This window comes from Martes martes (assembly GCF_963455335.1).
Source record: "Martes martes genome assembly, chromosome: 3".
In the NCBI taxonomy this organism is placed as follows: domain Eukaryota; kingdom Metazoa; phylum Chordata; class Mammalia; order Carnivora; family Mustelidae; genus Martes; species Martes martes.
In genome coordinates, this window is record NC_137890.1 from 57,140,371 (window position 1) to 57,157,110 (window position 16,740).

The window sequence follows — 16,740 nt, forward strand, 5'->3', positions numbered from 1 at the left end:
GGTAAATGGTATGGTGAGAAGAAAAAGGGGTAGGGAGTGGTGGGGTAGGGCTGGTGTTGCCTCATTGCCCAAGACACCTCCTATGGAAATAGCATCTGGAAGATGGAAACACCTGGGAGTTGTGAGCTTCTTTAGGTGACTAATATGAATAGAGATTAAAGAATGAACAAGATTAGTCCTGGGGATCTTAAGTCAAATGGTGGTGGTGTGTAGCTCTGAGGGTTGAGGGTCTTGTTGCAATCATGGGATTCTCCTCATTCTTGGGAATGAGGTCCACTTCTTCAAAAGATGCTCTCCTTTGAAAAACAAACAAACAAAAACAAAACAAAAAACCCAGCAAGTTAAGAAGAATGGTTCTTAATTGTTGCAAAAAGACACAATCAGCAAATCTCCTATGAAATTACTGTAAAAACACTGAAAATGAGAAGAAATCAAAACACTAATATTGAACAATATTATTCCTGCTTAGGTAAATACCCTTCAATTCTAAGATGACAATATCTTTGAGGCTCTAAAGAGAGCACGTTGTTTAAGAAGATTATCTTTGTTTTCTACCAATTGATCCCTAGCAATAATTGTTTCAGAGACTATAGTAAGAACAGTATTTCTACCTTCTTACCCTGCGGCGTTTGTTTGTTCTCATTAGATAACATGGACTAATAAATAAAAGATAGTAAATATGATTCTAATGGCTTTGCCATTGTTGCCATTGCTCTGAGTTACAGAATATAGTAGTGCTCTACCAGACCATCTAAATTCCAGTATCTAAAATTTTATATTGCAAAAGTTCCATGATTTCATTTATAGAACCAAAATGTCTTGGAAACAATGTGCCACTCACAGGATAAGAGAAGATAGACTAGTTCCTTAAAAAAAAAAAAAAAAAAAAAAAAAGAGTATTGCTATGTTTCTAGTGATAAAAGTTAAAGTGGTTCCTGAAGGGTGAGGTTGTGGCCAATAATTGACTGGAAAAAAGTACAGAAGAACTTTTTGGAGTGCTGAAAAGCTTTTATATTTTTTTGGATGGTTGATAGAAGTTAAATACAACAATCAAAACATCAAAATGGAATACCTGAGACTTAGGCAATTTACTTGGTTAATTATACCTCATTAGGTTAATTATATCTCAGTTGGAAAAAAGAAAGAATTGGAGGGTAAGGAAAAATACAGGTGATATGGAAGAGAAAGTGTACTACAGAGAAAAAAGGGATAAGGATAAACTTTTAAAATTTAAGCTCCATTTTATAAATTTCATTAACTGTGCAGTATTAAAACTTTTTCTGGAAATTTTATTGCACAAATCTGTCATTACATCATCCTATTCCTTCCTTCATTCTCTATGACTGATGAAGTTCACAGTAGTAGGGATGTTATCTGTTGAAGCCAGTATATTTACAATTTCAGATGCAAAGAATGTTTGAATTGAGCCTATTTTCATGGTAATTCAATTTTAATTTTACCAGTTCTAGTAAGGGAAGCATTAGTCTGTGGTTTTTTTTTTCATGCAAAATAATCTGCCATTGTATTTTTTTCTTGAAACAATTTCTAAAATTTTAATGCCAGTATAATATATTAGTTGCAGGTGTACACATAGTGTTTCAACAGTTCCCTATATTCCTCTGTTCTCACCTTGATAAATGTGCTCTTAATCCCCTTCACTTATTTCACCCATCCCTCCACCCTCCTCCCCTCTGGTAAAAATCAACTGTTTGTTCTCTGTAGTTAAGAATCTGTGTGTGTATGTGTGTGTGTGTGTGTGTGTGTGTGTGTGTTTGTCTCTTGTTATCTTTGTTTTGTTTCTTAAATTCCATGTAGGAGTGAAATCATATGGTATGTGTCTTTCTCTGGCTTATTTCATTTAGTATGATAGTCTCTAGCTCCAGCCATTCCATTGCAAATGGCAAGATTCCATCCATTTTTATGGCCAAATAGTACTCCATTGTATATATGCACCACTTATTCTTTTCCATTCACCTATGGATGGACACTTGGGTTGCCTCCAGAATTTAGCTATTGTAAATAATGCTTCAGTAAAGATGGGGGTGCATATATTCCTTCCAATTAGTGCTTTAATTTTCTTTGGATAAATAGTAGTGGAATTACTGGATCATATGGTAGTTGTTTTTTAATATTTTGAGGAACCTCCATACTGTTTTCTACAGTGGCTGCATCAATTTGGATTCCCATCAACAGTGCATAAACATTCTTTTTTCTCCACCTTCTCACCAACACTTGTTTCTTGTGTTCTGGATTTTAGCCATTCTGACAGGTGTGAGGTGACGTCTCATTGTGGTCTTGATTTGCATTTCCCTGATGAGTGATGTTGAGCATCCTTTCATGTGTCTGTTGGTGATGTATAAGTTGTCTTTGGAGAATTGTCTATTCATGTTTTCCATCCATTTTTTTTAAAAGATTTACTTATTTATTTGACAGACAGAGATCACAAGTAGGCAGAGAGGCAGGCAGAGAGGGGGAAGCAAGCTCCCCGCTGAGCAGAGAGCCCGATGTGGGGCTCGATCCCAGGACCCTGAGATCATGACCCGAGCCGAAGGCAGAGGCTTTAACCCACTGAGCCACCCAGGTGCCCCTCCATCCATTTTTAATAGGCTTATTTCTGGTTTTTTTTTTTTTTTTTTTTTTTTGGTGTTGAGTTGTTTAAGTTCTTTATTTTGGATACTACCCCTTTATCAGATATGTCATTTGCAAATATCTTCTCCCATTCAGTAAGTCATCTCTTTTGTTTTGTTGTTACCTTTGCTGTGCAGAAGCCTTTTATTTTGATGTAGTTGAAATGATTTTTTGCTTTTGTTTCCCTTGCCTCAGGAGAAATATCTAAAAAAATGTTGCTACAGCCTATCTCAGAGAAGTTACTTCCCCTGTTCTCATCTAAGATTTTTATGGTTTCAGGTTTCTCATTTAGGTTTTTAACCCATTTAAATTTATTTTTGTGTATGGTATAAGAAAATGGTCCAGTTTCATTCTTTTGCATGTAGCTTTCCAGTTTTCCCAGCACTATCTGTGAAGATTCTGCCTTTTCCCCATTATATATTTTTGCCTCCTTTGTCCAAGATTAATCATGGGTTTATTTCTGGGCTCTCTAGTCTGTTCCATTGATCTGTGTGATTGTTTTTGTGCCAGTACCACTCTGTTTTGATTACTACAGTGTGTAGTGTATCTTGAAGTTTGGAATTGTGATACCTTCAGTTTTGTTCTTATTCAAGCTTGCATTGGCTATTTGGGTTCTTTTGTGGTTCCACATTTGTTTTCTGTTTGTTGAAAATGGTGTTGGCATTTTGAGAGGGATTGCATTAAATGTGTAGATTGCTATGGGTAGTATAGACATTTTAAAAATACTCTTGTAGTCCATGAGCATGGAATCGTTCCACTTATTTATGTTACTTTAATTTTCTTCTATCAGCGTTTTCTAGTTTTCAGAATACGGGTCTTTCACCTCCTTAGTTAAGTTTATTCCAAGGTCTTTTATTCTTTTGGTACAACTGTAAATGGGATTTTCTTAATTTCTCTTTCTTCTGCTTCATTATTAGTGTATAGAAATGGTAAAGGATTTCTGTATATTGATTTTTGTATCCTACAACCTTATTGAATTCATTTTCCAGGTCTAGTAGGTTTTTTGGTGGAGTCTTTTCTATATATAGTATCTTGTCATCTGCAAATAGAAATTTTACTTCTTCATTACTGATTAGGATGCCTCTTATTTCTTTTCATTGTCTGATTGCTGTCCAGGATTTTCAGTACTATGTTGATTAAAAGTGGTGAGAGTGGACATCCTTGTCTTGTTCCTGACCTTAGGGGAAAGCTCTCAGTTTTCAACTATTGAGTATGATGTTAGCTGTGGGTTTTTCATATATGGTCTTTGTTTTGATGTATGTTCCTTCTAAGCCTACTTTCTTGAGGGTTTTATTATGAATGGATGTTGTACTTTGTGAAATGTTTTTTCTGTATCTTTTGAAATGATCTTGTGGTTTTTATACCTTCTTTTGTTGGTGCAATTTATTATATTGCTTGACTTGAACCACTCTTGCATCCCAGGAATAAATTCCAGTTGACTGTGGAGAACGATATTTTTAATGTGTTGTTGTTGGAGTTGGTTTGCTAACATTTTGAGGATTTTTACTTCTATGTGCATCAGAGATAATGGCCTATAGTTCTTTGTGTGTGTGATGTCTTTATCTGGTTTTGGTATCAGGGGGAATGCTGGCCTCATAGAATGAATTTGGAAGCTTTCCTTACTCTTCTATATTTTGGAATAGTTTGAGAAGAATAGGTATTAACTCTTATTTAAATATTTGGTAGAATTCACCTGTGAAGCCGTCTGGTCCTGGATGATTGTTTGCTGATTTCCCCCCCCCACTCCTTTAATTTCATTGCTGATAATTGGTCTGTTCAAATTTTCCATTTTTTCCTGCTTCATTTTTAGGAAGTTATTTGCTTCTAGTAATTTATCCATTTCTTCCAGATTGTCCAGATATCTAACATAAAATTTTTATAATCTCAAAAATTCTTGTATTTCAGTGGTATCATTTTTTATTTCTTTCATTTGTGATTTTGAGTTCTCTCACTCTCTCTTGCCTGGCTAAAGTATTTATTCTGTTTGTTTGTTTGTTTGTTTGTTTGTTTTCAGAGAATTGGCTCCTGGTTTTATTAATCTATTCTACTTTTTAAGTTTCTATTTCATTTATTTTTGCTATTTCCTTCCTTTCACTGGTTTTGGATTGTTCTTTTTTTCCTCTAGTTCCTTTAGATGTAAGGTTAAATTTTTATTTGGGATTCTTCTTGAGGTAGGCTTGTATTATTATAAACTTCCCTCTTGGAACCACTTTTACTGTATCCCAAGGAATTTAGAACATTGTCTTTTAAATTTTGTCTTCATGTATTTTTTTTATTTCCTCTGATTTCTTGGTTGATCCATCCATTGTTTAGTAGCATGTTACTTAACCTTTATGAATTTGTGTTCTTTCTGTGTTTTCTCTTGTGCTTGATTTCTAATTTTATAGTATTGTGGTCAGAAGATGTATAGTATGACTTCATCTTTTGAACTTGTTGGGACTCGTGGTCCAGTGTGTGATCAATTCTGGAGAATGTTCCATGTGCACTCAAATAATGTGTATTCTGTTTCAGGATGGCATGTTATGAACATATCTGTTAGATCCATCTGGTCTAACGTGTCATTAAGAGTCACTGTTTCCTTGTTGATTTACTGTTTGCATAATCTGACATTGGCGTAAGTGGGGTGTTTAAGTCCCCTCCATTATTATATTACTATGGACTACTTCCTTTGTTTGTTAATAGATTCTCTATGTATTGGGTACTCCAATGTTGGGTGCATAAATATTTGCAACTGTTCATCTTATTGAATTATTCCTTTTATGATTGTGTAGTGTCCTTTTGGTCTTTAAGAGCCGATTTGTCTGATACAAATATTGCTGCCCTGGGTTTCTTTTCACATCCAGTTCCATAATGTTTTTCCATATCCTCCCCTTCAATCTACAGGTGTCTTAGGTCTGAAATGAGCCTCTTGTGGGCAGCATACAGATGGGTATTTTTTATCTATTCGGTCACCCTATGTCTTCTGATTGGAGTGTTTAGTCCATGTACATTCAAAATAATAGCTGTATTTTTTTTTCAGTTTTTGCAGTTCTCTGTTCTATTCTTTTGCTCTCTTTTCACTTAATTGCCTTTCTTCAGTGATATATTTGGAATCCTTTCTCTTTATTTTTTTGCATATCTATTACCGGTTTTCAATTTGTGGTAACCATTAGCTTCATACATGACACTTCATGCACATAGCAGTCTATATTAAGTTGGTAATTGCTTAGGTTTGAACCCATTGTAAAAGCATCAAATTTTTATTCCTATCCCCCTGACACATTTTATGTATATGGAATTATACTCTGCATCTTTTTAGTTTGTGAATCCTTTAACTGATTTTTATAAATATACTTAATTTTACTGTTTGTGTGCTTCCTACCATCCTCACCCCATCTTATGTTCTTTCCTTTCTGTGCAGAGTCCCCTTCAACACTTCATGTAATACTGGTTTAGTGGTGATGAATTCCTTTAACTTTTGTTTGTCTGGGGAAACTTTCTCTCCTACCCTGAATGATGGCCTTGTTGGATAAAATATTCTTGGTTGCAGGTTTTTTTCTTTAGGCACTTTGTGTATATCCTGCCATTCTCTTCTGGCCTGCAAAGTTTCTGCTGATAGCCTTATAAGGCTGTTTCTTGTCTGTAACTGTTTTCTCTTGCTGTGTTTAAAATTCTCCTTATCACTGCTTTTTGCCATTTTCATCACTGTGTGTCTCAGTGTGGGCCTCCTTGGTTTGATTTTGTTGGGGTCTCTTTCTGCTTTCATGATCTGGATTTTATTTCCTTCCCCAGAATAGGAAGGTTATCAGCCACTATTTCTTCAATTATTCTGCTTCCTTATCTCTCCTCTCTTTCTGGTATCTCTATAATGAGAATGTAATTACATTTGATGGTGTTAGTGTGTTTTTTTTAATCTGTTCTCATTTTTTATTAATGTTTTTTCTTTCTCCTGTTCAGTTTGATGTCCATAACTGTCTTCCATGTTGTTGATTTGTTCTTCTCCTTCCTCTAGTCTACTATTTCTTCCATCTCATGTACTTTTAATTTCAATTATTGAGTTGTCTGATTGGTTTTTTTTATTTTCTGAAGGTCTCCCTGAGGTTCTCCACTCTTTACTCCAGAACAGTGATTATCTTTATGACACTTTATATTCAGGCATATCAAATATGTTTCATTTAGCTCCCTTGTTGTGATTTTGGTCTTTTCTTTCATTTGGGTTGTACTCATCTGTTCCCACAATTTGACTAACTCTAACTCTGTGTGTTTGTGTTTCTATGTGTGAGGAAAGTCAGGTACATCTCCTGGTCTTGAAAGTAGTGGCCTTAGATGCCTGGATTGCTTAGTTGTTAAGCATCTACCTTCAGCTTGGGCCATGATCCCAGAGTCCTGGGATCGAGTCCCATGTCGGGCTCCCTGCTCAGCAGGATGACTGCTTCTCCCTCTCCCACTACCCCTGCTTGTGTTCCCTATCTTGCTGTCTCTCTGTGTGAAATAAATAAATAAAAATCTTAAAAAAAAAGAAAAAAAAAAAAGAAAGTAGTGGCCTTATGAGGAAGTCCTGTAGTGTTCTGCTGTGCAGTATCCCCTGTTCACGAGAACTGGTGCTTCAGTGGTCTCTCCTGAGTATGTCACATGCACCCTACTATTGTGGTTGAGCCCCTTTTACCTTCTGTCTAGGCATCTGCAATGGCTTTCTCTGCCTGTTGTGGGTACAGCTCAGTCCCTGTGTTGTCAGTGGGCCAGTCTTTGGCTGCCTTCAGCTTGAGTTGGGTCAAACCAGGCTTTTGCCAGAGCTTCAGTAGCACCCATCTGTAGGGTGCTCTCCCTGTGTCATCCCCTGAGTAGCTTCTGTTGATGGGTGGGACCTGCAGTCAGACCAGGTGTTTGCCTTCATTCTACTTCCGGGGACACAGTTGAACTGGTGTATGTGTGGTTTTCTTCCTCTCCTCTCAGGGCAGGAGTCACTTTGGAGTGGCACTAACCCCTGTCATGGCTGCTTGCACTCTCTCAGTGTACCCTAGGCATTTTTTCAAACTGGTGCTTTTATACTGTATCTCAGTGGGGCTTTTTGTTGTACTATCTCTTGAAGGGTGGGAACACAGTTTCCTATCCTCATCCTAGATCTTCCAGAGAAGAGCCCACTGATTTTTAAGGTTCTAGATATTAAGCTCCTTGATTGTAAAAACTCAAATTATGCCCCAGTGGTTTCCAAAGCCAAATATTAAGGAGATTCATCCTTCTAATGAGGGTCCCCTGTGCCTGATGAGCTTGGTGTGAGGTGTGTTCTTCTTTGCTCCTGAGATGGCCTTCCCTCTTGTAGATAGTCCCACATGTCACCTGAGCTCCTAAGCACTTCTCTGCCCTTCTTAACCTCTTCAATACTGCTTCTTCACATTGGTGGTGGAGTCTGTTCTGCCAGTCTTCACATCAATTCCTGGGTTTTTCACACTGATATGGGTTATTTGTACTGAAGTGTATCTATGAGAGGAGGTGAGGTTAGGTTCCTCCTACTGTGCCATCTTCATCAGGGTAACATTCATTCATTTTGGATGTGGGTTTGAGTTGCTCTTGTAGGCCGATGTGATGAGTATACCCAGCTCTTTACCTTGAACATGCATAGTCTGTGATAGTGTAAAGTCGAAGGTCAGGAATTAATACCCTAGGTGAAAAAGTTCTCATTAGTCACTACATTAAGCTTTAAAAAGTAAATAAAGAACATTGTTTTAGCAGAAGGAAGGAGGGGGAGAGGGAGGGAAGAGATGAAGGGATTGAGGAAGAGAAAAAAGTCTTGGGATAGTAGGTAGAAAAATGATGGAGTCCTTGGACTGACACAGTGACTTCTGGTTCTTGAGATGAATGCCAGGCTTCTCTGAATTGATGATCCTTTCAGTGCATCTACTCTGGTTCATCTTATGGGCAATGTGCTTGAACATTTGTGATTCTAGCCATTGGTCTCGATTTTGATGACCTCACACGCTGTGGCCTCTTTGTTTCCTCAGACTTCAGTCTTCCCACTGGCTCTTTGAGCTTATTCACACTTAATAGCTGAGACATGTGAAGAACTTTTCCATTCCTTGCATACCATATTTAGCTCATGGACAACTAGGAATATTTATCACCTAACACCAAGTCTTCTACCTGCTTAATTACCTTCCCTTATGTTGCTGCTACATTAATCTCTGCCATTACATAATGGCCATGAGTAAGACTTGCAGTCTTTCCCCAGAATACCTAAGGAGCATGCTCCCGATGTGTTTAAGCTATCCTTCTGTATACCTGGAGGTTTCCCATTGCCCTGTCCTATTGAGGTTTGATATGAAGAAAGGTAAAGGGAATGAAAGCTCTTGCTTCAAGCCTCCCTCAGTTTTACTGAAATATAACTAACATATAACACTGTTAAGTTTAAGATATAGAGCATAATGTTTTGACTTACATATATTGTGAAATGATACCACAATAAGTTTATTTACTACCCATCATTTAAAATAGTTATAATAAAAAAGAAAGACAAAACTTTTCCTGGGGATGAGAACTCTTAGGATTTACTTGCAGCAGCTTTCTTATCTATGATACAGTAGTGTTAACTATAGTCAAGATGTTGTATGTCACATTCCTAGGACTTGCCATATGGAATTTTGTACCTTTGTATCATCTTCCTCCAATCCCCTCCCCCACTCACTGCCTGTGGGACCAAAAGTCTGATCCTTTCTTTCCCCCTATGAGTTTGGTGTTAAACGAGCCCGTACAGTATTTTTCTGAAAACCTTTGCTCTTGACCTGTTCACTTTTACAGCATTTCTCCTTGTTCCCAATCCACTGAGCTGGAAGAGGCAAGCTTTAGGCTATCAATTTATCTCTGTAATTTTCTCTTCCTACCCTTAGTGTAAAGGTAAACTTAATTGTCTGGTTTCCTAGGCTTATCTCTTGAGAAGAGAGAAAAGAATTTAGAAAAAAAATTCTCTAACAGTGCCTGTTGTCTCACTGCAAACTCAAAACTCATCATGCAAATATTAGAAGATGAATATTAACACCATCTTTCCATCCATCAGAATTGCTTTTGTAAAAATCTTTGTCCTCTACTCTGACCCCTGCTTCCTTTTCCTAACCCTAGGCAGATGGATGACTCAGGTTAAATAGATTATTGTACTGGTCATCCAGCTGTCCTGTGTTTCAAAGGCATTCACTTCTTTGGCTTTGAAATGGAGTGGTTCTGCAAAGCAGTTTTCTGTTTTGTCAGCGGGGGCAAGAGAGGGAGACTGGAACATAAGGAAAGGGAGAAGAAACTTAGTCCTTCCCATTGGGTTCCTGTCCTTGTTACATTGCTTCAGCAATGATTTCTAACGTTAACAGCCGCAGTTCAATTTGTGAGTTTCTTTCCACACTTCCAGAATCAGGCTTACTCATGCCACCACCTTGGAGGTCCAAATCTCTACTCCCTGGATGCATCACTGAGCTTCTACCATCTCCCTGCATTCCAGTCCTAGAGATCATAGCTGCTTCCTGCAGTTCATGTGTTTGTGCTACCTCTGTTTGTTCCTTCTCTACCTTCTCAGTCTTTTCATATTGAGCCAGTTCATCTCTGTTTAAACAATCAGTTTATAGGCACCTGGGTGGCTCAGTTGGTTAAATGTCTTCGGGTCAGGTCATGATCCCAGGGTCCTGGGATCGAGCCCCACATAGGGCTCCCTGCTCGGGGGGGGGGGGTTGCTTCTCCCTCTGCCTCTGCTCTTGCTGCTGCCATGATCACTCTTTGTCAAATAAATAAATCTTTAAAAAAAGATAACTAGTTTATCTTACTGACTCAACTGAAAAGTTATGTATATATAAATGCACCAGAGAAAATCATATAAATATATTTCAAAATATGAGCATCATTCCACTGTAGCAAAACTGTGGGGAAAAAATAGTTCATTTACCAGAGTTCCTGTTGGTGATAGCATGGCATTTTGGGGAGAAGAATATACTGGAAATCTATTGGCATGAGAAGTAAGTCCCCAAGCAGCAAGTTCTAGTATCAGAAGTTTTTCTGATACTTGATATTAATAAAGGTCAGTGCTCGGGGTGCCTGGGTGGCTCAATTGGTTAAACATCTGCCTTCAGCTCAGAATCCTGGGATCGAGCCCCACATTGGACTTCCTGCTCCGTGGAGAGCCTGCTTCTCCCTCTCCCTCTACCTGCTGCTCTGCCTGCTTGTATTCTCTCTCTCCCTCTCTCTCTTTTTTCAAATAAATAAATAAATAAAATCTTTTTTTAAAAAAGGTCAGTGCTGTTAATGAGAGGTCATTTTGTTGATCACTGATGGTTTTACATGTATATGAGTGAAATTGCTTTGTATACCCAAGGAGGAAAAAGAAGCAAGTAGGCAGGTTCATAAAGAGTCTAGGAAGGAAACAGAGAGGAGACACACTCAGATGGTAGCCAAGTGACAAGTAATGTAGCGGTGTGGAAACACGTAATGGGAAGTGTGACTGTCTCCTAAATTGTCTACGAAATTTTCAGTAAAGCTTATATTGCTTGTGTTTGACGTATGTTTTCTTTCTTTCTTTCTTTCTTTCTTTCTTTCTTTATTCCTTTCTTCCTTTCTTCCTTTCTTTTTTTAAGAGTTTATTTGAGAGAGAGCAGGCACAAGTGGGTGGAGGAACAGAGGGAGAAGAAGATGCCCCTCTGAGCAGGGACCCTGATGCTGGGCTAGATCCTGGGACCTTAGGATCATGACCTAAGACAAAAGCAGATGCTTCCCCCACTGAGCCACCCAGTCTTCCCAAGTAAACTTCCAGTGTAAAGTTCAATGTCCACATTTGTGGTGGGGTAAAAGCGGGGGTTGTTGAGATCTAGGGTGTTGTAGTCTAGAGCTCTGGTTGAAGCAGTTGCCAATGGCTGGACTGTGGATTTAGTCAGACCTGGTTGTTCACGCTAAGTCCACTGCTTATTGACTGTGTGGGTTAGGCTATGTTGCTCCCATGTCTCTGAGCCTCATTTTTTTCCTAATGTGTAAAATGGAATAATGCCATCTTCATATGGTTGCTGTGAGGATCGCATGAAAGAAATAGATATAAAGTGCTTGGTACAGAGCCTGGCATGAAATAACTTCTTGAATGTGTTATACATTCTTTTGAGTCCAACTTAAGTGTCATTTCTTCAGTTACCTGAAGAAGGCTTTAGCCTTCTCTCACCTGTTTACTTCCACTTCTCATCGGAATAATTCAGTCTACATAGATCATTTATTTATTATTGATCCCAGGCATACCTTGGAGATACTGAAGTTTTGGTTCTAGACCACTGCAATAAAGTGACCATCACAAAAAAGTGAGTCAAATGAATCTGGTTTCCTAGTGCACATAAAGTTATGGTTACAATATACTGTAGTCCATTAAGTGTGCAAAAGCATTATATTTTAAAAAGAACCCCCCACACCTTAATTGCTTTATTGCTAAAAGATGTCAACTGTCATCTGAGCTTTCAGTGAGTTGTAATCACTGATCAAATTGTCATAACAAATATAACAATAATGAAAACGTTTGAAATATTTTAAGAATTGCCAAAATGTGTTACAGGACAAAGTGAGCAAATGCTGTTGGAAGCAGGGCATGGATAGATTTGCTACATGCAGGATTCCCACAAACTTTCAATTTGTTAAAAAGAAAAAAGAAAAAAGAAAAATACACCCCAAACCACAGAAAAATACCCCAAAAACTCCACAGGAAAAAAACAACTAAAAACCTTTGCAACATCTGCAAAGAACATAAAACAAGATGTGCCTGTATAAATATTTATCGCATTGCATTTGTTTCCCATTTATTTTTCCTATTAGATCCTGAGCCCCTTATAGCCAGAATTCATATCTTTGTTTGTTCATCACCTTCAATTCCTGGAACATAAAGAAAGGTTAATGAATGTTTAGTGAATGGACGAATTTTGAAAAATTATTTCCTAGGAAAGTTTCTGAAAAATGACCTTTATTTAGTCAAAGACTGTTTTTATGATGCCATTATAGGAAGCCAGGGACTTCCTTTTCTTTTTTACAGTGGGGTTCCGTTGCAATGCTCTGCTGCTTTTGTTCTCTCCAAAAATCAGGATATAGATGAAGAAATCGGGAGCAGTTCATAAGGCATATGACTATTGAGATAACTTGTAGAAGAGATGCATGGAATTCCAGGCAGCAACAAATATATGGCATGGAAAGGGTAAATTAGATGAAGTAGTTTGAAGGTTAGTGAGTAAATGACCATGACTAGGTGTGAGTGTGGGAGTGTAATTATCACAGGAGATAATGCTAGGAATAGAGCTTTGGCACCATATTCTGGAAATTTTTCAATGTCTGCCCATGGAGTTTGGATTGTATTGTCTGTTTTAGAGAGCATTGACTACTTTTCACTAGGGTCATACTATGATATGAGGGGTTGTGAAAAGCTGTTGGAAACAGTGTGTAGAATTGATGATAAAGGGAGTAAGAAGAAAGAAGGCATTTATTTCCTTCAACACAGCAGGAGACCAGGAAGGTGGGCTGGAGCTGAGGTAGCAGCACAGGAGTGGAAAGGCAAGGAAACTTGGGAAGAGTACCCCGGTGGTTGAGATGGGAGGAAAAACCCTGAAAAGAGGCTTTGCAGAGAGGGAGGAAATGAGGATGACAGAATTCGAGTCTTAGAGGCCAGGGAAAGGCTGCTTTTAATAAGTGGAAAGGCAGGATAAAGTGTAAATTAAGAAAGGAGTTTCTCCTTCAAATATGATGCTTTTGTGGCGGTGAGGTCTTGCAAATGATGGAGATGACAGTGAATGATCAGTCCGGGTCATTGCGCTTGGAGGACATCTGCATGCAAGATTGAAACTAGGAGCACAGGTGACTGAAAATGAAAATGATGGTGTTGGAAGCTTTACAAGTGGAATTTAAAGTGTGTTTCTTTTGTTTGTTTGTTTGTTTGTTTGTTTGTTTGTTTTTGTTAAACAAAGGAGTATGGAGACCCTTCTTAGGAAGAATTTGTCACTGGATGATATCATTGAGTTCTTTTTTTTTTTTTTTTTCTCCCTAAGGTGGAGAGAGAAGGTTCAATTACCTTGCATATTAAGGCATGATGTTCATTCTTTTATCTCTCCATGCAATAAGAATTTTCATTCTGTGATAGCACCACTGTCAAACAGCAGAATCTATCATTAGATTCTGGGGGTGTGGAGGGATGGGGGGGCGGGGGAAGAGATTCACATTTGTTTGGGGAATAGAGGGAGAGAGAGTGAAGACACTTAGAAGAACTGGGATTAGAGGGAACGTGTTAGAGGGTGAAATAAAAGTCCCTGAGTTTGTCAAGGTGCCTGGCAAACGTAATTATTTAAATTGGTGCAAAGCCATTTTGCTTTCCTACAAAATGGACACTGAACCATATCATTTTCCCCAGGCAAACACTGAAAACCTTGGCATCTTATCTTGATGCCAGTCAACACTCCGTGTGTTTCTGATGAGCAAACCCCTGTGTATTTGCATTGGTTTCTTGATGGTGTCCCGCCCATTGCTTTTTTCAAAGTTGGCAACTGAGGAAGAGAACTAGAAGCTCTACCTTTAAAAATAACCTTACTGCCTGTTGCGCTCTGCACTCTTGATTGCCTTTGGGAGCCATTCAAACAGAAAAGGCTTATTTTCTTTGAGAATTAAGTATCAGTTGGTATGGGAGACACATCTTAAGGTGACTGCCAATGAGTCATACCCTTGTATAATTACCTCCCCTTGTGCTTGGGTGGAATCTGTTCTTTGTTTCTAACTAATAGAATATGGCAGAGTTGACGAGATGTCATTCCCATAACTGTTACATAAGACTCCATTTTAGCAGGCTGGAGAGCTTGATTGCAAGAAAGCAAACGGCCATAAATGGCACTGCTTATGGGGCTGGCCACATGGCAGGCAGCTGCAGCCAGCCCCCAGGATTCTCAGGGCCTCCATCCTATAACCAAAAGGACTGAATTCTGTCAACAACCACCTGAGCTTGGAAGAGAACCCTAAGTTCCAGATAAGAATAGCGCCTGGGGGGTGGGGGGGGCAGGAAGAATAGAGGGTGTCAGATCCTAAGCAGAAATCCTAGGTAAGCTGTGGTCAGACCCCTAACCTACGGAAACCATGAGATAATACATGTGTATTTTTTCCAGCGGCTAATTTTCCAGGATTTGTTACATAGCAGCTAAAAACTATTCTATCAGGGAAAGTGTTGATTTAATGATGAAGATCCCTATATAATATCCTTTGATGTGTAATTAACTAGAAAGTGAATCTGAAATCTCAGTTGTGTTTAAAAAAAAAAAAAAGACAAAAAACAACCTAAAGCAGAACATTAGAATCCCATAATTCATCACTTCGAGCAGAGCCCCTTGGGAGATAGCAAGTTTGTTCCAAGTGTACCTGACCAGTTGTAAGAGCTGAGTGACCGACCCACTGTAAGCAGACAAAGATAGGTCAAGCTCTTATACTGCCTGGGCTCTGAGAATATTGCTCGGCAGGAGGTTCAACTTCTACACTTAATGACCTTCTGACATTGTTGCAAATAATGGAATCTTTTTCTTGGGTTCCTGAAGATGAAGCAGCATGAAATCTACAAAGTCATCAGTCTCATTCCCACCCTCTGTTACTGTTTCATTCTATTTAACTTTATTTCTCGGAACTCTATCAGGTTCCTTGTATTCTAAGGAAAGTCAGTATTAACTAACTAAATGAGCATTACTTAAGTGGCAACACAAGCTCTTCTACTGATGAACTTATTTTATCCAGTTTCAATGAAGGTCCTAATGCTATGGTTCAGAACAAGTAAGCTATGCCATCACTAACAAAGGACATCATTGTTTGGGTAATAGTATCATTAGGATTTGGGAATGAGTGCCAGTATGAGACTTCAGAATAGACTTTGGATTTTAAGATGTTTTTTAAAAATTATTTATTTGACAGAGATCACAAGTAGGCAGAGAGGCAGAGAGAGAGAGAGGGAAGCAGGCTCCCTGCTGAGCAGAAAGCCCGATGCGGGACTCGATCCCAGGACTCTGAGTTCATGACCAGGGCTGAAGGCAGCGGCTTAACCCACTGAGCCACCCAGGAGCCCTGGATTTTAAGATTTTTTAAAGTTTTTTTTTAATTTATTCATGAGAGACTGAATGAGAGAGAGGCAGAGAGAGACCTAGAAGGAGAAACAGGATCCTCACAGAGCAGGGAGGCTGGCTCGGGACTCGATCCCCTGACCCCAGGATCACGACCTATGCCAAAGGCAGACATTTAACTGACTGAGCCATCCAGGCATTCTGGCTTCTGAATTTTAATCTCCTTGGAGAGATAGAGTATCAGTATTACCTTAACTTTGCAGATGAAGCCCTGAGGCCCAGAAGAGGGTAGGTGATTTTTCCATTGCTAGGGAATCTAGCCTGCCTTCTTTATCCACTAACTGTGTCTGACTTGGGCAAACCATGTGCTTTGGTTGGGTCCGAGTTACTTATCTGCTAAAGTGAACATAGGCAATCTTGCCTATGAGAGGGATTTGGCCATATAATCTGTTGGCTCTTTCAAAGCCATGAAAACCATTGTATATTGGAATCAACTGTAGCTTCTCCAGTGGTTTAACACTTCCAAAGCTTACCTAAAATAGAATGCTACTTAGAAAGAATTTTCAAAGCTCAACAGCAAAAGTACAATCCAGTTAGAAAATGGACAAAGCTCATGAACAGACATTTCACCAAGAAGGATATACCCATGGCAAATAAGCACATGACAAGACATTCAACATCATTAACCATTACAGAAATGCAAATTAAAACCATAATGAGATATGGCTACATGTTTATCAGAATGGCTGAATAAGATGAAATTCTGGCAAGGATGTAAAGAAATTAGATCACTCATACATTGCTGGTAGGTACTTAGTCATATAGCCATTCAGGAAATGAATTTGGTAGTTCTTTTAAAACTAAATGTTCCAGGTGCCTGGGTGGTTCAGTGGTTAGGCATCTGCCTTTGGCTCAGGTCATGATCTCAGGGTTCTGGGATCAAGCCTGCATCAGGCTCCCTGCTTGGTGGGAAGCCTGCTTCCCCCTCTCCCACTCTCCCTGCTTGTGTGTCCTCTCTTCCTGTGTCTCTTTCTGTCAAATAAATAAAATCTTAAAAAAAATAAATGTT